Genomic DNA, 23,428 nt, shown 5'->3' on the forward strand with positions numbered 1-23,428 from the left:
GTACCTTCATGTATAGGGATGACACTCGATCCTCCAATTGATTTCGCTTGACTTATGGAGGTTGCCTCATCCTCTTCTTCTTCACTTGACTCAGAAGTAGAGGCCTCTTCTTGCTCCGGTGTTAATGATCTACACTCCCCCTGTTAGAGTGTATACTAAAAGCCTAGTTTTTTTTATAAATATTTTATTTAGAAATAAAGAATCACATTGGTCAAATGTCTATATTTATATGCTAAGTGTAGTTGTTTAATTAATTTATATTATAGATAACATGGTGTGTGGTGTCATACACAAAAGATCATGTTATCAATTCCTTTAAATTATAAATAGTAGCTCATGACTAAAATGGAAAGGAACAAACCATTGGAATAGTCGTAGTGTAATTTAGTGTTAATTTATCTTAACTATAAAATTACACTAGTACACTCTGAGTGTATTGAGCAAGACCATTTAAGGTAAGTTCTTTTTATACTAATTGAATAAAAGAACAAGACCTTTGTTATTATGGAAGTGTGTGCTCTTAATCCTGATATAATAACAAACACATATATCTAGTGTTTATTTCTTTGACTTATCAATGGGTGAGATTTAGTTCGATAAATCAAAAGGCCCAATAAGTTGGGAAATGATATTATTTATAATGTGTGTTGTTGATTATAGAAGGAAACTGTATCCTAGTAATTTAGGTTGATAATATCCCCAAGAAGAGCTTATAAGGATTGTCATGTAAACCCTGCAGGTGGACTTAGTCCGACATGACAATAAGGTTGAGTGGTACTACTCTTGGACTAAGATATTAATTAAAGTGAGTTGTCAATAACTCATTTAATTAGTGGACATTCGACATCTTAAACACAGGGAGATTAACACACTCATGATAAGAAGGAGCCCAAAATGTAATTTGGGATTGATGCGGTAGTTCAATAATAATTCTTTAGTGGTATGAATTATTATTGATGAAATTAAGTTGGGTGTTTGAGGCGATCACGGGAAGCTTAATTTCATCGGGAGACCAAAATCAATTCCTCCTCTCGGTCCCTATTGTAGTATCTTATATATAGAGAATTATATCCACCAAATACCACTTCCTACCCACCCTTAGGTGGTCGGCCAAGCAAGCTTGGAACCCAAGCTTGGGCCGGCTAAGCCAAAGGCTTGAGCCAAGTAGGGTGGCCGGCCATAGCTTGGAGCCCAAGCTTGGTGTGGCCGGCCATATAAAATAAAAGGATTTTATTTTTAAAATTTTTTCTTATATGGATACCATGATTTTAAAAGAGTGCTAAAAATTTAAATCTTTCCTTTTATAGCTTTCTACAAAAGATTAAGTGAAATGTTTGATATATTTCCTTATTTGTAGTAAAGAGGAAGATTTTAATTTTAAATAAAACTTTTCTTTTTTGTAATCATCTTCATGATTTAAAAGAGAGTTTTAAAATTAAATCTTTCCTATTATAGTTTCCACAAAAGATTAAGAAAAGATTTGATATCTTTCCTTATTTGTAGATTGAGAGGAAGATTTTAATTTTAAAGAAAACTTTCCTTTTTGGAAATCATCCACATGTTTTAATAAGAGAGATTTTAATTTATAAAATTTCCTATTATAACCAACCATGAAGGGGAAATTAATAGAGAAATTTTTATTTTAAAAATTTTCGGAAACAAATAAGGAAGTTTTAATTTTATGTTTAAAACTTGCCTTATTTGGAGCAATTAATGTGGCCGTCCATGATAAAGGATTAAAGGAAATTTTAATTAAATTTTCCTTTCATTGGCTAAGAGAATAAGGAAGTTTTTATTAAAACTTTCCTTATTTGTCAAGACCAAGGAATATAAAAGAGAGGGTAGAGGTGCCTCACCTTACAACATATCATCTATTATTCCTCTCTCTTTTCTTCCTTGTGTGCCCGACCCTAATCATCCTCTCCTCTCTTCTTCTTGTGGCCAAACCACATCATCTCTAGGAGTTCTTGTGGTGGCCGGATTTTGCTTGGAGAAGGAGAGAAAGGAGGCTTTGCTCTTGCATCCCTTGGAGCTTGAAGGTTGGTGGCCGAAATTTGCAAGAAGGAAGTTGTCTTGGTGGTTCTCATCTCGGTAGATCGTTGCCCACAAAACGTCCGAGCTAAGAAGAGGAATACGGTAGAAGATCAAGAGGTTGTTGCTTACAAAGAAAGGTATAACTAGTAATTCTATTCCGCACCATACTAGTTTTCTTTGTATAGTTTTTGAAATACTAAACACAAAAGGCATATGATTCTAGGTTTCGAATTTATGATTCGAGTTTGTGTTTTTTTTGTTTTTCGAATTTGTGATTCGATTGTTCTATTTGGTTAAACCTAGGGTTATATAAGAAAATTAAATATTAAATTTCTTTAAAAGACTTTGACTAGGCGGTGGTGGATGATCCCATACCCAAGAAGGTCTAGTACCTCGCCATGCAGTCCTGGAAGCCAATTTTAGAAATTAATATTTAATTGAATTTGTAACATGGGTGGATTTGGATCAATAATGTTAAGCATCGTTTGCGATCCAAGTCTAAACCACTAAGAACAGCTAAGTTAAATTTGGAATCAATAATGTTAATTTCCGTTTGCAATTCCTAATTTAATTTCTAAAGAACACAATAGGTTGTTAGTAAAGGTTCAGGACTTGTATAAAATTTGTATATAGGAGAACCGGTATGATATTCCGCATAACAACCAACCCTACCCCCCCCCCTCAATCGATGGAGGCTTCATCATCATCATCCTCATGTACATGAAACAAGGAGTATGCTCCCTCCTTGCCTTTTTCTTTGCATTCCTTTGAGGATGAAGCTTCTTGGACTTCTTTTTCGGAAGTTGAACATCTCTCAACTTAGTCGGAAGCTCTTGGTCTTGCTCCAATGAGTCGCCCTATTTGGATTTCTCTTGGTTTGGTGCAGTGGAGGGTTCTTCATGAAACTTGGCCAATTTGCTCCATAGTTCATTTGCATCCTTGTATTCTCCAATTTTGCAAATAATTGTGCTTGGCAATAGACTAACCAATAATTTGGTTACCTTGTCGTTCGTCTCACACTTTTGAGTTTGCTCCTTGCTCCATTTTCTTTTCTTAAGAATTTTGCCCTTTAAATCTTTTGGAGCTTCAAAACATTTCGATCCTTGATTTCCAAGAATCGAAGTTCATTGATATGAATGATGGAGGCACACCCTTGTGTCGAATCCAAATCCATCTTGGAATTCCATTTGAAGTTGAGCCTTTAATGAAGTCTTTGAATTGTTGAAAAGGATCCACACACAAGAGCACTCTCCACTAAGAAAACACTCATTCTCGGTAACTACCAGAGGTGGAAAAATCTCGTACAAGACTCACACAACAAGATACACTCAAACAAGAAAAAAATACACAAGTGTATAAATAAAACCTTCTCTTGCTTGATCTTGTTGATGTAGATAGCCTCTGGACCCTTTGGAAAGTGCAACAACACTTCTCTTCCAAGCTCGAAGTCTGGCGGTGAGTGTCAGAGATAATCGCAGTAAGATCGGGGAAGAGGCGTTGCGGAGAAGAAACTCGCCAACGGCTATATACTTCGTGCTTCTAAGGCTCCCAATCGATTGGGCATGCTTCCAATCGATTGTCACGTCAGATCCATGTCATCCCAGCCGTCCATCCCTCACTACCTGCGTAATGTCACATCCCAATCGATCGGCTGATCGATTAAGGAGGCTGAATTGATCGGTTGATCGATTCAGCCGTCTTCTGTTCTCTTACATCTGCCATCGATCGGCTGATCGATTGGGGAGCCCAATCGATTGGCTGATCGATTAGGGAGCCCAATCGATTGGCTGATCGATTAGGGAGAATTCTGTGATCGCGATTTCACTTCCCAATCGATCGGTCGATCCATTGGGCCAGCCTTCTTCGCAGCACACCTTCATTCAATTGGTTGATCGATTGAACCACTGTTCAATCGATCAGTTGATCGATTGACTTCCCTTTGACTTGCTTAACTCAAGTCTAGGGTCCCCAATTCCAACATCTGGTCAACTGTGACTTGTTGACCTATTGGAACTCCTCATTCCTAGCATCCGGTCAACCTTGACATGTCGAAACTTCTTCGCCAAGTGTCCGGTCAATCCTTTGACCCACTTGGACTTTTCTCCTCGTGTCAAGTGTCCGGTCAACCTTGACCCACTTGTACTTACCGTCTCATGCCAAGTGTCCGGTCCTCCATGACCCACTTGGACTTCCACCAGATGTCCGGTCAACTTTGACTCATCTGGATTTTCTTGTGCCAAGTATCCGGTCAATCCTTTGACCTAATTGGGCTTCCCAACACCAGGTGTCCGGTCAACCTTGACTCACCTGGATCTCCACGTACCTGGCTTCACTCACCAGGTCTTTCCTTCTGCCTAGCTTCACTCATTAGGGATTTCCATCTGTCTGGCTTCACTCACCAGGACTTTCACCTAACTTCACTCACTAGGTCTTTCCTTTTGCCTAGCTTCACTCACTAAGATTTTCTATCTGCCTGGCTTCACTCACCAGGACTTTCACCTAGCTTCACTCATTAGGGTTTTTACCTGGCTTCACTCACTAGGATTTTTCCACTACCTGACTTCACTCACCGGGACTTTCACCTGCCTAGCTTTACTCACCAGGTCTTTCACTTGACTTCACTCATTAGGATTTTTCCTTGCCTAACCTCCAGTTAGAACTTTCCCAGTCAAGTATTTGGCTAACCGTTTAACTTACTTGACTCTTCTTCACATCTAACTGGTCAGTCCTTGATCAGAGGGGAATTATATCAACAATCTCCCTAATCGGACGATTACATCAGTAATCTTTATATATTATCAAACATCGAAATTTAAATATTAAAATTCAAATTTAAACCAATTTAAATTTAGTCAATCAAGTCAATTTTAATATAGAGATATTGCACCAACATTATTTAGGGTATAAACTTAGATATTAACACTTTAGAGAAATTGTTACAAACACTGCAAAAGAAAACTCTGATATTTTTTGATAAAGGCAATAAAATGCCAATAGATTTTTCTCTCTCCTCGTATCCGGACACATACTCATTATTTTTTTAAAAAAAATTACACTAGAATTTTCAAAATATTCTTATAAATGTATTATTACCAAAATACCCCTAAACAATTTTATCTATGATTAAAAAAAACCCCTCCTTAAGATTAAAAACACTTATTTTATATTTCTAAATTTATCATTTCAGGAGCATTTTGACATTAAGAAATTTTTTAGTTCATTTTCATAAAGAAATTTAAAAAATTTTCCTAAAAAATTATTTTACACCGAAGACATTTAAATTGTTTTTTTTTTTTACAAAAATGAGATTTTTTTTTTAAAAAAAATTATATATTTTTTCTGGTCAGGCAGCTGCAGGTGCTGCAATCATTCTGACCAACAAAATTTATATAAAAAATAAAAAAAATAGAAACTCAAAAATTAGAAGATCCCGATTTCCTTTTCTATCAATACAAACAACTCCCTTCCTTTTAATCTTCTTCTCCTCCGATTGGATTTCCATCTAAATAGACAGAAATCAAGCGAAGAAATTCGAGGAGCAAGAAGAGAAAGATCGAGCAACGATAATGGACAATCGACTAAGAGAAGAAGAAGAAGCAGAGCAGCATCAAATGATCACAACTCCGCTGCGTAAGCTTCTGATCTCCTTCTCTGTTTGTTTTATGCTCCTCGGCCGTCTCACGCCCACCAACATCGACGTCATGCAGTTCAAGCGGAAGCAGCCACGCCGTCTGCAGCAGCGAAGGAAGAAGAAACAGGGGAGGAGGTGCCGGAGAACTCGCCGGTGGAGCAGGTGGCGCTGACGGTACCGGTGGAGGACGACCCGTCGACGCCAGCGCTGACTTTCCGTATGTGGGTGCTGGGGACGGTCTCCTGCGTGCTGCTCTCCTTCCTCAACCAGTTCTTCTGGTACCGGAAGGAGCCGCTGTCCATCACCGCCATCTCCGCGCAGATCGCGGTGGTGCCGCTCGGCCACCTCATGGCCGCCACGATCACCGACCGCGTCTTCTTCCGTGGAAGTCGGTGGGAGTTCACGCTCAACCCCGGGCCGTTCAACATCAAGGAGCACGTGCTCATCACCATCTTCGCCAACTCCGGCGCCGGAAGCGTCTATGCCATCCACGTTGTCACCGCCGTCAAGATTTTCTACGGAAAGCACATCACCTTCTTCGTCTCCCTCGTCGTCGTCATCACCACGCAGGCACAATTATTTTTGTTAATTAAATTGGGAAAGAAATTTGTGATAAGAATTTCAGTTTCTAAAAATTGGTTGAAATATGAAGCAGGTGCTAGGATTCGGATGGGCAGGAATATTCCGGCGGTATCTCGTTGAGCCGGCGGCGATGTGGTGGCCGTACAATTTAGTGCAGGTCTCGTTGTTTAGGTGAGGAATGAAATTATTCATTTTTTCTTTTACAGCCAAATATCCAAAACACCCCTTAGCCTTTTTAATGCAAATCATCTAAGAGCTACCAAATTTATTACAATAGTAAGATAAACCTTCCGTTATTACCCATTTCACTCACCTAACTTTCATAATTCCAAAATATGCTACCTAACCTTCATAATTCCAAAATATATAGCATATTTTCAGTATACCCCTTTCTTTATACGAAATAGTTAAGTAGGTTTTGAGTGTATATGTCTTTGAATTTTTATTTGATCCATTTTAAAATTTATTATTTTAAATTTATACTATCGAATTCATATCTGATCATATTGATAGGTTTGTAGGAGTATATTGATGTTGATTTTAAATGATTCAGAGTCTTTTAGATTTATCAACTTAGTTTCATAACTAGTTTCATACTAAACTCACTAATGAATCTATACTATTTAAAAATTTAAAAGTTTGATATTTAAGGATTAGAGGAGTTTTATGAATCCATTGATAATATTGATTAGTAGTATCATTGTGTCTTATAATGAGTTTATGATAAAATTTTAAAATCTTTAAAAATTTTAAAATTCCCTACTCTCAATTTATGTCATTGAATTTAAATATGAGGATATGAATGCATTAAGAATATTGTTTTTGATTTGAAATGATTCATAATTATTTATATCCATCAATTAATTTTAGACAACTTTTAGAAATTTAAAAGTTTAATATTTTTTTGAATCAGAAGAGACCTAGGAGTCCATTAGTGGTATTGATTAGTAAATATTTTTTGTCTTAGGTCTTATAAGGAATTTGTGATAAATTTTCTAAAACTTTTGTAATTAATATTTAATATTCTCAATTTATATTATCAAATTCAAGTCCAATAGCATGAATATATTAATGAAAACTACATTGGTTTTAATGGAAATAGGAAGGGTATAATAGGAATATACTATTTATTTTAAGAATTATAAAAATTAGGTATGTGAAATGAGTAATACTCAAACTTCGGTTCAAAATACTAAATTTATTATATTCCTCTTTTAAAGCTCTCATTCATGATAATATTTGCCTAATTTTAGTAAAATCTAAAATTGTAAAGTTGTATAGGAAAATAATAATTTTTAAATTTGTAATAAATTCTTATTCAAAAATTCGAATTTTATAATATAATTTGTTGTCAATTTTTGCCCCAAAATTATAAAGTTTAAGATCCATTAGTATAACCTTTTTTTAAAAAAACTATAAAATAGACACAAATCTAATTTTCTATAATAAATGTCTATGAAAACCCAAACTTAATCATATATAATTCAAATTGATCATAAAAAATTATAGAATTTAAAATTTTTTGAGTCATTCTGATTGAAATTTAGACCTCTTATGATTTTTTTATTGAAATGAAAAGATCTCCTTCAAGATACTTGACTTGTATCTCATTCCATTTATTTCTGTAATTATTTCTCCAAAAGTATCCAATAAATGTACAATCATTATTATCATAAACACACTGGCAAACACATTTAACTGTTTGCTTCCTAACTTAAACCTACCGTATTAAATAAAATTTAGAAAATTAATTAAATTAAATCATTTAATAAATTTAGGATTTAAATTTACTTTTAAAAAAATAGATTCACAGTAAGGTTCAAGATTCTAAGATTCAAAAAAATTGTTGTGAGGCAGAGCTTTGCATGAGAAGGAAGAAGCACCAAAAGGAGGCTTGACAAGGAACCAGTTCTTCACGGTGGCCTTCCTCTGCAGCTTCGCCTACTACGTCTTCCCCGGCTACCTCTTCTCCATGCTCACCTCCCTTTCCTGGGTCTGCTGGTTCCCTCGCTCCGTCTTGGCGCAGCAGCTCGGCTCCGGCCTCTACGGTCTCGGCCTGGGGGCCATCGGCCTAGACTGGTCCACCGTCTCCTCCTACCTCGGCAGCCCGCTGGCCAGTCCTTGGTTCGCCACTGCCAACGTCGCCGTCGGCTTCGCGCTCATCATGTACGTCATCACGCCGATCGGTTACTGGCTCAACTTGTACAAGGCCAAGAGCTTCCCGATCTTCTCCGACGGCCTCTTCACCTCTACCGGGCAGAGCTACAACATCTCCGGAATCATAGACCCCAACTTCCACCTCGACATCGACGCCTACGAGAAGAACGGCCCGCTCTACCTCAGTACCTTCTTCGCTGTCACTTACGGCGTCGGCTTCGCGTCTCTCACCGCCACCATCTCGCACGTCCTCCTCTTCCACGGAAGGTGAAGACGGCCACCCCTCTTTTTCTACGCTCATGGCGTCGAAAACTCTTACCTAATTTGCCTTCGAATTCAGCGAAATCTGGCAGATGAGCAAGTCGGCTTTCAAAGATCAGAAGATGGACATCCACACGAGATTGATGAGCAGGTATAAGCAGGTCCCTCAGTGGTGGTTCATCGCGATCCTCGTCGCCAACATCGCCCTCACAATCTTCGCCTGCGAGTACTACATCGACCAGCTCCAGCTGCCGTGGTGGGGCGTGTTGCTCGCCTGCTCCATCGCATTTTTCTTCACGCTCCCCATCGGAATCATCACAGCAACCACCAATCAGGTCTAATTAATTAACTCGACTCTTTCTCCGCCGGACTGTCTGAGAAACTGATATCTCGATTTTGTGCTTGATTAACCAGACGCCGGGATTGAACATAATCACAGAGTATATTATAGGGTATCTGTACCCCGGTCGGCCGGTGGCGAACATGTGCTTCAAGGTTTACGGGTACATCAGTATGACACAGGCGTTGACGTTCCTTCAAGACTTCAAGTTGGGGCACTACATGAAGATTCCGCCGAGGACGATGTTCATGGCTCAGGTGGTAGGGACGTTGATCGCCGCGTTTGTTTACCTGAGCACCGCATGGTGGCTCATGGAGACGATTCCGGATATCTGCAACAAGAGCTTGTTGTCTCCGGAGAGCCCGTGGACCTGCCCGAGCGACCACGTCTTCTACGACGCGTCGGTGATATGGGGCTTGATCGGCCCTCGCCGGATCTTTGGGGACCTCGGCACGTACGCCGCCATCAATTGGTTCTTCCTCGTCGGCGCGGTGGGGCCGCTGCTCGTCTGGCTCGCGCACAGAGCATTCCCTGACAAAGAGTGGATCCGGCTCATCAACATGCCGATCCTGATCGGCGCCACCGGGAACATGCCGCCGGCGACGGCGGTGAACTACACCACGTGGATTCTGGTCGGATTCCTTTCGGGCTACGTGGTTTACAGGTACAGAAGGGACTGGTGGAAGCGACACAATTACGTGCTTTCCGGTGCTTTGGACGCAGGATTGGCGTTCATGGCCGTCCTGATCTATCTCTGTTTGGAGCTGGAGAATGTTAGTCTGCATTGGTGGGGCAACGAGTTGGACGGCTGCCCCTTGGCCTCCTGTCCGACAGCTCCCGGCGCCGTCATTGAAGGCTGCCCGGTGTTCCAGTAACCGTCGGTCGGTGGATCACGGCGACGGAGAGTAGAGATTTAATTTGTTGTTGTATTGATTGAATCGGCAAGGGGAACATAGAAAACCACTGCCAGACTCTATATATGTACATTAGTGAATCTGAAAATTCCAAATAATTCTTGCAATGCAGATTTCATCTGTTGAAGTAAACGATAGAGCAATCTATTCTGATTGAGAAGAGAAGGTAGAAGACGATTTATCAACGGTAGAATTCATAAATTTGCTCTAATAACGTGCCTAAATGAAATTTAATCCGGCCCTATTCTATGGAAGTAGTATCCTGTCGATCATCATGGTAAATTGAGAAGTCCTGCAATCCGAAAATCCAATATTCTTTATTGTATGTTTTATTTGAAAAAAAAATTTCTATAAATTTAATAACATAAATATCCTACTATTACACCATATCCCGGGGCTCTATGCATAGTGTAAAAAGAGAAGATTAATTTAGTTGTCATGGACTAAATTAGCGGTTATTTTAAAATCATTTAGTATTTTCTAATTTTAAATTAACTAAAGAGAAGATTAATTTATAGAACTGAAAGAAATAAAACGTGGTTTACAGGTACTGAAGGGACGGGTGGCACAAGTACGTGTTTTCCGGCGTATTGGATGCGGGGTCGACGTTCACGGCCGATTCCGTTGAGATCAAGATGGGCTACCGATGTGTAGAAAGTACGGCAGGTCAACGACGAATAAGAGGTTGGCTGTTGCACGGGGATTAAGATGACGTTTGGACTTTTAATATCTTGTGTTCATAAGAAGTAGATTAGAAGAGGAGGTGGACCTCAGTTACATCCTGATGAGATTAAAGTCAGACCGTAAAAGAGAATAGCAAATAGGTAAGATAGTGTAAAAAAACGTACCTCGTGATATTGGCATTATTATTTTATATAGAGGAGATTGATGAAAAATCATCCCATCTTTTCTTAAAGGATGCCCCTATTTCATCATCCCCCAAAGGATGCACATATTATTGGTTGCTACTCAAAAAATTTAGAGGTTTCATTGTACAAAAATTTTGTACAAAGGTCTGAACCTTTTCCTAGCTACCATGTACTCTTTTAAATTAAATTTTGGATCGCCTGCGGAACTTAACACGTTTAATCCAAAACTTAATCTATTCGTTCTTTTAGGTTTTGACTTGGGTCTCCTGCGGAACTTAACACGTTCGACCCAAATCACCTTAAGTTATTAATTCCATTAAATATTAATTTCCATAATTGGTTCCCAGTACTGACGTGGCGAGGCACATGGCCTTCTTGGATATGGGAGCAACCACCACCGACTAGACAAAACCTTTTATAGAAAGCTAATATTTAATTTCCTAAAATAACTTTAGGTTAACCGAAAAGAACAATCAAATCACAAGGAAAAATAAAACAAAAGAACACAACATCGAAAAAACATATTCGAAATACTAGAACGTAAGCCTCTTGTATTTGGTATTATTTCGATAAATAACTAGTATGATGCGGAAAAGGAAAAACTACTAGTTATACCTTTTAGAAATACCTCTTGATCTTCTACCGTATTCCTCTTCTAACCTCGGACGTTGTATGGGCAACGATCTTCCGAGATGAGAAACCACCAACCACCTTCTTCTCCTCCTGGCTAGTTCGGCCACAAAGAAAGAAGCTTCACCAAGGAAGAAAATCAAAACACTAACCAAGTTCCAAGAGATGCTCGCTTCCTCTCCTTCTTCTTCTTCTTCTCCAAGTAGTATCCGACCACCACAAGAGCTCCAAGGAAAGAGAGGGGTTCGGCCACCACAAGAGGAAGAGAGGGAAAGGATGGCCGGCCACACCAAGGAACAAAAGAGGGAGAGAAAATAATAGAGGCTGTATCTCATGAAGGCACCCTCACCCCTTCTTTTATATTCCTTGGCCTAGGTAAATTAGGAAATTTAATTACAATAAAATTTCCTTAATTTCCTTGACATGATTTAATTGAGAAAAATAAAATAAAATTTCCCCAATTAAATTCAAGTGGCCGGCCACATCATGAAGAACAAATTGGACAAGTTTCAATCAACAATTAAAACTTCCTAATTTGTTTCCGGAAATTTTAAAAATAAAATTTCTCTTTAAAAATCTCTTCATGGTTGATAAAAGGAAATTTCTATAATTTTAATTTTACAACATGTGAATAATTTTTTAAAGAGAAAATAAAATATCTCACCAATCTACAAATAAGGAAAGAAATCTAATCTCTTTCTTTAATCTTTTGTAGATGTTTTACAAGAGAGATATTTTAATTTTAATTCTCTTTAATAAATTATATCTCCCACATAATAAAAATTAAAATTAAAATCCCTTTTTAAATTAATATGGCCGCCCCCTCTAGCTTGGGTTCAAGCTAGGGCCCACCCTAAACCCATGCTTAGGCCTGGTTCCCAAGCTAGCTTGGCCGGCCCCCTATGGGTGGGTATAGAAGGTGGGTATAGGTGGGTATAGTACTCTATAAATAAGAGGCTACGATAGGGACCGAGAGGAGGAATTGGTTTTGATCTCCCGATAAAATTAAGCATCCCGTGTTCGCCCCGAACACACAACTTAATTTTATCAATAATAATTCATTCCACTAGAGAACTATTATTGAACTACCGCACCAATCCCAAATTATATTTTTGGGCTCCTTCTTATTATGAGTGTGTTAGTCTCCCTGTGTTTAAGATATCGAATGTCCACTAATTAAGTGAGTTACTGACAACTCATTTAATTAATATCTTAATCCAAGAGTAGTACCACTCAACCTTATCGTCATGTCGGACTAAGTCCACCTGCAGGGTTTAACATGACAATCCTTATGAGCTCCTCTTGGGGACATTATCAACCTAGTATCTCTAGGACACAGTTTCCTTCTATAATCAACAGCACACACTATAAGTGATATCATTTCCCAACTTATCAGGCTTATTGATTCATCGAACTAAATCTCACCCACTGATAAATTAAATAAATATCAAATATATGTGCTTGTTATTATATTAGGATTAAGAGTGCACACTTCCATAATAACCGAGGTCTTTGTTTCTTTATAAAGTTAGTATAAAAGAAACGACCTCAAATGGTCCTACTCAATACACTCTCAGTGTACTAGTGTAATTATACAATCAAGATAAACTGATACCTAATTACACTACGACCTTCTAATGGTTTGTTCCTTTCCATTTTGGTCGTGAGCTACTGTTTATAATTTATAAGGTACTGATAACATCATCTTCTGCATGTGACACCACATACTATGTTATCTACAGTATAAATTAATTGAACAACTACAACTAAATGTAGACAATTTGACCAAATGTGATTCTTTATTCATAATGAATGTTTACAAAGCTTAGGCTTTCAGTATACACTCCAACAATCTCCCACTTATACTAATGACTAAGCTGCCATATCTTCTACCATACATCTGATTCCCATTCCCTCCACATGCTGATCAAAAGCTTTCGCCGGAAGGGCCTTAGTGAAAGGATCTGCCAGGTTATCCGCTGATGCAATCTTGGCGATGACAACTTCTCCTCGCTTCACGATATCTCGTATCACGTGGTACTTGCGCTCTATATGTTTACTTGCCTTATGAGCTTGTGGTTCCTTCTAGTTTGCAACTGCACCGCTATTATCACAATAAATTGTGATAATTTTGGGCAAATCAGGAATCACATCTAAGTCCATTAGAAAGTTCCTGAGCCATACTGCTTCTTTAGCTGTCTCAGAGGCTGCTACATACTCAGCTTCCATGGTTAAGTCCGATACGCATTTCTGCTTAACACTCCTTCATGAAATGGCTCCACCTCCTAAAGTAAACACATAGCCTGATGTAGACTTACTATTGTCCCTATCTGATTGGAAATCTGAATCCGTGTAACCCACAGGGAGTAAATCGTCTGCTTGGTAAATTAGCATATAATCTCTAGTCCTTCTGAGGTACTTTAATATATGCTTTACCGCAGTCCAATGTCCTTGTCCAGGGTTACTCTGATATCTGCTGACCATGCCCACGGCAAAACAAATATCAGGTCTCGTACATAGCATTGCATACATAAGGCTTCCTACAGCCGAAGCATAAGGAACTGCTTTTATGTCTTCTATCTCCTTTGATGTTTTCGGAGACATCTCTTTAGATAGAGCTATTCCATGCCTAAAAGGTAAAAAACCTTTCTTGGAATCCTGCATACTAAAACGAACAAGGATTGTATCTATATATGAAGCTTGGGACAGACATAACATTCTTTTCTTGCGATCCCTTATCACTTTGATCCCAAGAATGTGTGCACACTCTCCTAAGTCCTTCATATCAAATTGTTTGGACAACCATACCCTTATGTCTGATAATACCTTGACATTGTTGCCAATTAACAAAATATCATCTACGTATAGTACAAGAAATACCACCACGTTTCCGTTACACTTCTTGTATACACAAGACTCATCCGGACACTGAATAAATCCATACGAATGGATTACTTCATTAAACCGGATGTTCCAAGACCTTGAAGCTTGCTTCAGTCCATAAATGGACTGATTGAGCTTGCACACTAGATGCTCTTTGCCTTTTTCAATGAACCCTTCTGGTTGCTTCATATGGATATTCTCTTCAAGACTTCCATTAAGGAAAGCTGTCTTGACATCCATTTGCCAAATCTCATAATCCATATGAACAGCAATGGATAAGAGTATCCGGATAGACTTAAGCATGGTTACTGGTGAAAAGGTCTCCTCATAATCGATTCCCTATTTCTGAGTGTACCCTTTCGCAACAAGCCTAGCTTTGAAGGTTTCTACCTTCCCGTCTGTCCCTCTTTTTCTTTTGTAGATCCACTTGCATCCAACGGCTTTTACACCATCAGGTGGTTCTACAAGCTCCCAGACCTTATTAGAGTACATAGACTCTTTTTCAGAATTCATTGCCTTTTGTCAAGATGCTGCATCTATATCTTGGAGTGCTTCGTCATATGTTCGTGGATCAGGTTCATGTTTACCCGGGATCAAGTCCGAAGACTCTCCCAAAAACATGAATCTTTCAGGCTGTCTTACAACCCTCCCACTACGACGAGGCACTGTCTGTGGTTGTGTATCATGTGTGACACGTGTTGCAGTCTCTTGTGGTACTTCATCTTGTACTGTTGGTACTGAAGTAGACATGTCCTCTCTAAGTTCTTCTAAAATAACTTTGCTACTGGGCTTGTGATCCATTATATAGTCTTCTTCTAAAAACTGGGTATTGGTGCTAACAATGACCTTTTGGTCTTTAAGACTATAAAATAAAACACCTTTCGTTCCTTTGGGATATCCTACAAACACGTGAACTTCTGTACGGGATTCTAACTTATCAGCATCTGGTTTCAGCACATGTGCTGGACTACCCCAAATCCAAATATGTCTTAGACTGGGTTTTCGCCCATTCCACAATTCTATGGGAGTAGAAGAAACTGATTTAGAAGGTACTAAATTCAGAACATACACTGCTGTTTCCAGAGCATATCCCCAAAATGAATTTGGTAATTCTGAATAACTCATCATCGATCTAACCATCTCCATAAGAGTCCTATTCCTTCGTTCTGCCACACCATTCTGTTGGGGTGTACCAGGTGCGGACAGTTGGGATTGAATCCCGGCCTCTGATAAGTAATTCCTAAACTCTCCTAAGAGGTATTCGCCACCACGATCTGACCATAGTGTCTTGATAATTTTACCTAGTCGTTTCTCCATATCAGCCTTGTATTCTTTGAACTTATCAAAGCACTCGGACTTGCGGCGCAATAGGTAAATGTATCCATATCTTGAATAATCATCTATGAAAGAGACAAAATATTCAAAATCTCCTCTTGGCTGGACAGACATAGGACCACACAAATCAGAGTGAACCAACTCTAACACTTCTTTGGCTCTATACCCCTTGGCCTTGAACGGCCTCTTGGTCATTTTACCTTCCAAGCAGGATTCACAAGTTGAAAAATTTTCCAACTCTAATGAACCCAAAAGTCCATCGGCTATAAGCCTCTGAATCCTACTTAAGTTAATATGACCAAGCCTTAGATGCCAAAGATATGCTTGGTTCATTTCCGAAGGTTCTTTTCTTTTATTTGAGTTAGAAGATGAGTTATAAATTTCCATGTTTTGCCTTGTGAAAGAAATTGGATTTAAAGTATACAAATTGCCAACTAATGTACCAGAACAGATAATCACTTTATTTCTCTTAATAACTACATCGTTACTGAAAGAAACTGAATATCCATCTAAAAATAGTTTAGAAACTGAAATTAAATTCTTTCTAAAACTGGGTACATAAAGATAATTTCTTAAAACCAAATTCCTATTTCTACTAAAAGATAAGTAGACGTCTCCCACTGCAACAGCTGCCACCTTAGTAGCATTGCCCATGTAGACGGTAATCTCTCCTTTAGATAGTCGTCGGGTTTCCTGGAACCCCTGCAAGGAATTGCAGACATGATCAGTGGCTCCCGTATCTACACACCAGGTGCTGGTAGATAACACCGCTAAACATGTTTCAACAACTAGAGTATGAGATATACCTTTGTTTTGGTTCCTACGAGGACAGTCCGCCTTCCAATGTCCTGCCTGCTTGCAGATGAAGCACTTGCCCTTCGGCTTCTTCACTCCAGCTTTAAATCCCATACTCTGAGATTTATTCACTTTCTTTGCTGAACCAGCTTGTTTCCTCTCGGTTTAGAAGTAGAACCATTTTCAGCATAGTGAATTTGAGCATTGTGACGAAATAATCCTTCTGCTGCTTACAAGTAGTTCCGCTAATGAATAAATCCTTTTATTCATATTATAGTTCAAACGAAACTTCTCAGTAGCGTTTGGAGGATCATATCGATCCGGGTTTCCCATCAATTTCTCCTCCAAGGATCAGTATCCGTTCGGATAAGCCATCATCTTTAGGATATGATCCTCACGGAGTACCCTCTTGCATGGTGGTCATATTATCTTTCTCATGGCTTCTTGCCTAGAAGCCCTATCCTGATGACCAAAGATTTCCTTGAGATTGTTCATAATATCATAGGCTGTTGGTAAATCTTGATGATGATGTTGCAATACATTTGACATTGAAGCCAAAATGTAACACCGCGCCATCTCATCTGCTTTTACCCATTTCCTATGATATTCAATCTCCTCTTGGGTAGATTCACCAGTAGGTGCTTCAGGGCACTGCTCAGTCAGTACAAATTTATAGCTTTCAGCAGTAAGAACAATGTCTAGGTTTCTTTTCCAATCTATGTAATTAGGTCCAGTAAGTCTATTTTGTTGAAGTATGATGGACAGTGGGTTGAAAGTCATCCTAAGAATCACAAATAACTTTTGGTCAGAACTCTAAATTTAGAATAATATTGATTCCTCAAACAATACTATTTTAAATTAACCAACGCCTCATAACACCGTGAATTTTGTATGCCACGTTAGTGTGGACGTATACAAATTCAACATTTGTAAAAGGAGGGTTTTAACCCATTAATTTTATTATCTTGTCAACCTAACTTTTTGATAAATAAAATTAATAGTTGGCATGATTTGGTCACACAAATAATAGCAGTGACTCCGATGGGGAGGATACTATTAGATATGTCTAAGTGTATACCATTACTTGACACTAAGTCCATTAATAAGATTATGCCCCTTCCGTTGGGGAAGATCACACGCTCTTAATTAACTTCCTATAGTCATCCAATAATGTAAGTTTGTTCTAGTGATCCGTAAACAAGCTCATCCGTTATGGAGGAAGGCACTTAGAGCCAACGCGCAAGCTTATTTGCATCACTTACAAACCAGTAATGGAGACCATGGGATTTACTTAAAAATCCCTCTCCCATTTAGTTATTTATAAATGAGGAATTTTAACTATGCTAGCCTACTAAAACTTGTAAACTAACATGCACACACAGCACAATATAAAAGCAATAAATAGAAAATCTAATTTTCAACTAATGGCTTTTATCTCTAGTTGTCCTCCGTGTGTTGTCATCCTAAGCTGCTGCCATATTTGGCCACCGCCACCGGGTCTAGCTGTTGCATCCATCTTGCTACTAGTTCCGCTGCGCCTCTGGTCCTTAGAAGGTTCCACGCTTTGCAAGATTTGATCCGCGACATAAATAGAATTTTACATTTTTGATCCTATATTCCATAAAAGGAATGTACATGTATCTAGATCAAAAATAAAATCCTAATAAAACTAAATACAGCTCCTGCTGTATTTTAATACAATCATGCACACACATATAAATGCCCTTGACATGTCCAAGGGTCCAATCACACACATAATAACTAAAAGCCATAATAGTTGGATCCTGCATCCACAAAGTTAGCACATCCTACTATTAACCTGCCTAAATTATGTATGACATGTGCATAATTAAACTAATACCAAATACACAGAGGCAAAACCCTAGCTCTGATACCAATTGTTGGTTGCTACTCGGAAAACCTAGAGGTTCCACTGTACAAAAATTTTGTACAAAGGTCTGAACCTTTTCCTAGCTACCATGTGTTCTTTTAAATTAAATTTTGGATCGCCTGTGGAACTTAACACGTTTGATCCAAAACTTAATCTATTCATTCTTGTAGGTTTTGACTTGGGTCTCCTGCGGAACTTAACACGTTCGACCCAAATCACCTTAAGTTATTAATTCCATTAAATATTAATTTCTATAATTGGTTCCCAGTACTGACGTGGCGAGGCACATGACCTTCTTGGATATGGGAGCAACCACCATCGACTAGACAAAACCTTTTATAGAAAGCTAATATTTAATTTCCTAAAATAACTTTAGGTTAATCGAAAAGAACAATCAAATCACAAGGAAAAATAAAACAAAAGAACACAACATCGAAAAAACATATTCGAAATACTAGAATCGCTTGCCTCTTGTATTTGGTATTATTTCCATAAATAACTAGTATGATGCGGAAAAGGAAAAACTACTAGTTATACATTTTAGAAATACCTCTTGATCTTCTACCGTATTCCTCTTCTAACCTCGGACGTTGTGTGGGCAACGATCTTCCGAGATGAGAAACCACCAACCACCTTCTTCTCCTCCTGGCTAGGTTTGGCCACAAAGAAAGAAGCTTCACCAAGGAAGAAAATCAAAACACTAACCAAGCTCCAAGAGATGCTCGCTTCCTCTCCTTCTTCTTCTTCTTCTCCAAGTAGTATCCGGCCACCACAAGAGCTCCAAGGAAAGAGAGGGGTTCGACCACCACAAGAGGAAGAGAGGGAAAGGATGGCCGGCCACACCAAGGAACAAAAGAGGGAGAGAAAATAATAGAGGTTGTATCTCATGAAGGCACCCTCACCCCTTCTTTTATATTCCTTGGCCTAGGTAAATTAGGAAATTTAATTACAATAAAATTTCCTTAATTTCCTTGACATGATTTAATTGAGAAAAATAAAATAAAATTTCCCCAATTAAATTCAAGTGGTCGGCCACATCATGAAGAACAAATTGGACAAGTTTCAATCAACAATTAAAACTTCCTAATTTGTTTCCGGAAATTTTAAAAATAAAATTTCTCTTTAAAAATCTCTTCATGGTTGATAAAAGGAAATTTCTATAATTTTAATTTTACAACATGTGAATAATTTTTTAAAGAGAAAATAAAATATCTCACCAATCTACAAATAAGGAAAGAGATCTAATCTCTTTCTTTAATCTTTTGTAGATGTTTTACAAGAGAGATATTTTAATTTTAATTCTCTTTAATAAATTATATCTCCCACATAATAAAAATTAAAATTAAAATCCCTTTTTAAATTAATATGGCCGGTCCCTCTAGCTTGGGTTCAAGCTAGGGCCGGCCACCCCAATTTATACCTAGGCCGGCCCTAGCTTGGTTCCCAAGCTAGCTTGGCCGACCCCCTATGGGTGGGTATAGAAGGTGGGTATAGGTGGGTATAGTACTCTATAAATAAGAGGCTACGATAGGGACCGAGAGGAGGAATTAGTTTTGGTCTCCCGATAAAATTAAGCATCCCGTGTTCGCCCCGAACACACAACTTAATTTTATCAATAATAATTCATTCCACTAGAGAACTATTATTGAACTACCGCACCAATCCCAAATTATATTTTTGGGCTCCTTCTTATTATGAGTGTGTTAGTCTCCCTGTGTTTAAGATATCGAATGTCCACTAATTAAGTGAGTTACTGACAACTCATTTAATTAATATCTTAATCCAAGAGTAGTACCACTCAACCTTATCGTCATGTCGGACTAAGTCCACCTGCAGGGTTTAACATGACATCCTTATGAGCTCCTCTTGAGGACATTATCAACCTAGTATCTCTAGGACACAGTTTCCTTCTATAATCAACAACACACACTATAAGTGATATCATTTCCCAACTTATCAGGCTTATTGATTCATCGAACTAAATCTCACCCACTGATAAATTAAATAAATATCAAATATATGTGCTTGTTATTATATTAGGATTAAGAGCGCACACTTCCATAATAACCGAGGTCTTTGTTTCTTTATAAAGTCAGTATAAAAGAAACGACCTCAAATGATCCTACTCAATACACTCTCAGTGTACTAGTGTAATTATACAGTTAAGATAAACTGATACCTAATTACACTACGACCTTCTAATGATTTATTCCTTTCCATTTTGGTCCTGAGCTACTGTTTATAATTTATAAGGTACTGATAACATCATCTTCTGCATGTGACACCACATACTATGTTATCTACAGTATAAATTAATTGAACAACTACAACTAAATGTAGACAATTTGACCAAATGTGATTCTTTATTCATAATGAATGTTTACAAAGCTTAGGCTTTCAGTATACACTCCAACACATATATCATCATTGTTTCTCTCCCGCCTTTGTAACTGTCATCGTTGTGCTCGAGTTTGGGCTCTTAAAGTCTTTGGCTCACATGCGTACTTCTGGCTCGGGCTCTCAAACCAAAGCTTCTGAGGACTCGACACTTGGGTGCTGAAACGATCAACGCTCGAGTCAGGACGATGAGCACTTGGGATGATGACCAACCTTGGTGAATGACATGGTGCTCAAAAGCTTTACCTTTCCACCATGGTGATTGATAGAGTCCTTTCACTAGCTAGACCTAGACCCGGTTTGGGATCGTAACAGGGTCAATGGTTTAGAGACTCGTTAACTAGGTTTTGGGTTTGAAATAGTAATCAGACAGCTCCCTATCTAGGCCTGTTATGATTCCAACCCCAAAAATCATTGAATCAGAGGTTAATCATCAGTTCAATCCGCCCGTTCAAGTTTTTTTTTTGTTTGAAAGTTGACGGTTCTGACAATTGGAACCATCGATTTTAGTCGTTGGGGATAAATGAGAGTGTTTATTTTATATTTTTTTTAACGATTGAGATACTCTCTAGGCTATATAAATAAAAGCTCATTTCATTATTTTTACATCTATCTGTTAGAATACACACAATCTGTTGTTGAAGATACACAGGGTATTAGCTGAATTTAAACTGCTCTGAATTAAATTCAATTTACAGTCAAGATGATCTGAGCGGATAATCTCAGGCTGCCAACAAGGGCTGGTTTCTGCTTTGAGCCGAAGAATTGCCGATCAGGAAGATCGGCTGAGCTGACCGGCCGATTTGACAGGCCGAGCTGACGAGCCGAGCTGACGGGCGGATCGACCGAGCAGATGGGTCGGCAGAGAGGAGAGAGGATCGGCCGAGCTGACAGGCTGAGCTGACATGCCGAGCTGAAAGGCCGAGCTGACGGCGGATCGGCTGAGCAGATGGGTCGGCAGAGAGGAGAGAGGATCGGTCGAGCTGACAGGCCGAGCTAACGACGGATCGGCTGAGCAGATGGGTCGGCAGAGAGGAGAGAGGATCGATCGAGCTGACAGGCTGAGCTTACAGGCCGAGCTGACGGCGGATCAGTTGGGCAGATGGGTCAGTAGAGAGGAGAGCGGATCGGCGGAGCTGAGGTCGAGTTGGCCGAGCGGAAGTCGGGTCGACCGAGTGGAAGTCGGGTTGGTCGAGTGGAGGTCGAGTTGGCCGAGCCGTGGTCGGGTTAGCCGAGCGGAAGTCGGGTCGGTCGAGCGAAAGTCGGGTCTGCCGAGCGGAAGTCGGGTTGGCCGAACGGAGGTCAAGTCGGTCGAGTGGAGGTTGGGTTAGCCGAGCGGAAGTCGGGTCGGCCGAGCAAAAGTCGGGTCGGCCGAGCGGAAGTTAGGTCGGCTGAGCGGAGGTCGAGTCAGCCGAGCGAAAGTCGGGTCGGTCGAGCGAAATGACCGAGGCATGCGAGTCGCAGTTTCCTTGAAAAAGATTCGCCCCCACCTCCGGCGGTGCTTCGAGACTTACTCGGGTCGTCTGTTTCCCAGGATACAACGGTCTGACCGTGAGCTCCACCAAGCACTAGTGGTCACGGTGAACTAAGTAGTACCCGATCGCTATCACGGGCATTCTGCCGAGCAGGAGTTGCACGACAGAGGAGGGGAATGAGGTGGAGAGCTTCTGCTTTCTTTGATGTGTGTGTCTCTACCTATGATTAGAGCATCCTTATATAGAAGCTCAAATTAATGGCCAGAGTTAATGTCTATTAAGACCATTATTAGTCGAGCAGTGAAACGACCACCGTTTCACTCATTATTACTCGGCTAGTTTTATTCTGCATTAAACTAGAATTTAATGCATTCGTTTCACAGCAGCAAAAAGATCTACGTGGTAAAATGCTGGTTGTTCTACTTGGGCAAATTTTTGCCCCGATCGGTCCGACATTCGTGTGCACAGGTCGCACTCGCACACGAGTCAACTTGGTTCAGTGCAATCCAGACCCTGGATTTTCACCCCCCCTGCGCACCCACGCGTGCGAGAGAGTCTCTCCCCATGCATTTGTTCACATCCTCAACGTATGTAACTCAATATAAACCAACAAAAGTGCTTTGAAACTCCCAATGTGGGACTGAAGTTCCATTCACAATGGAACTTCTTCTCTTCCACCTCTTCTCCATTCACACTTATTCAACACTATCTTCTCTATTCTCATTCTAAATTTCGCAATCTCTACATGCTTTCAACTCTAATTCTACATGCTTTCAACTTCCACTTTTAAGTTCCGACTACAATGGAAGGAGGCCGAGGACGGGGAGGTTTATCATCTTGATTTCATAGTGGCAAGGAAATAGTGAATCTGAATGAGCTTAACATTTAATCCACCGATGATGACATTGAGCAACTTCCGACATTCGAAATATAGGAAAGTACCAATTAATTACTTATAAGGTTCGGGAAGTTTATTCTTTAAAATCTTTTATTTTTACTAAATATTTTGAGAATTTCACTCTTCCGTTGGGAGAATTACATGCAAAATGTAAGCACAATGCTTTCTACAAATTCTAAGCCTATTGCGATTATGGGTAATTGAAACGACATGTAGAAGTGAAGCACCCGACTGACTATGAAATTGACCATTCTCAAATATAATTATCTAGATTTTTCATTTTCATAAGTACTGATTCTGGTTTATTTTTATATTCTAATAATAAATTAAAAAATC

General features: G+C 39.3%; 1 pseudogene; it reads left to right on the forward strand.

Moving 5' to 3' along the window:
• The first annotated feature begins 5,443 nt into the window (after nucleotides 1-5,443).
• Nucleotides 5,444-10,030, forward strand: LOC122009275 (annotated as a pseudogene).
• Nucleotides 10,031-23,428: the final 13,398 nt, after the last annotated feature.

This window comes from Zingiber officinale, chromosome 8A (genome assembly GCF_018446385.1).
Source record: "Zingiber officinale cultivar Zhangliang chromosome 8A, Zo_v1.1, whole genome shotgun sequence".
NCBI classification, from domain to species: domain Eukaryota; kingdom Viridiplantae; phylum Streptophyta; class Magnoliopsida; order Zingiberales; family Zingiberaceae; genus Zingiber; species Zingiber officinale.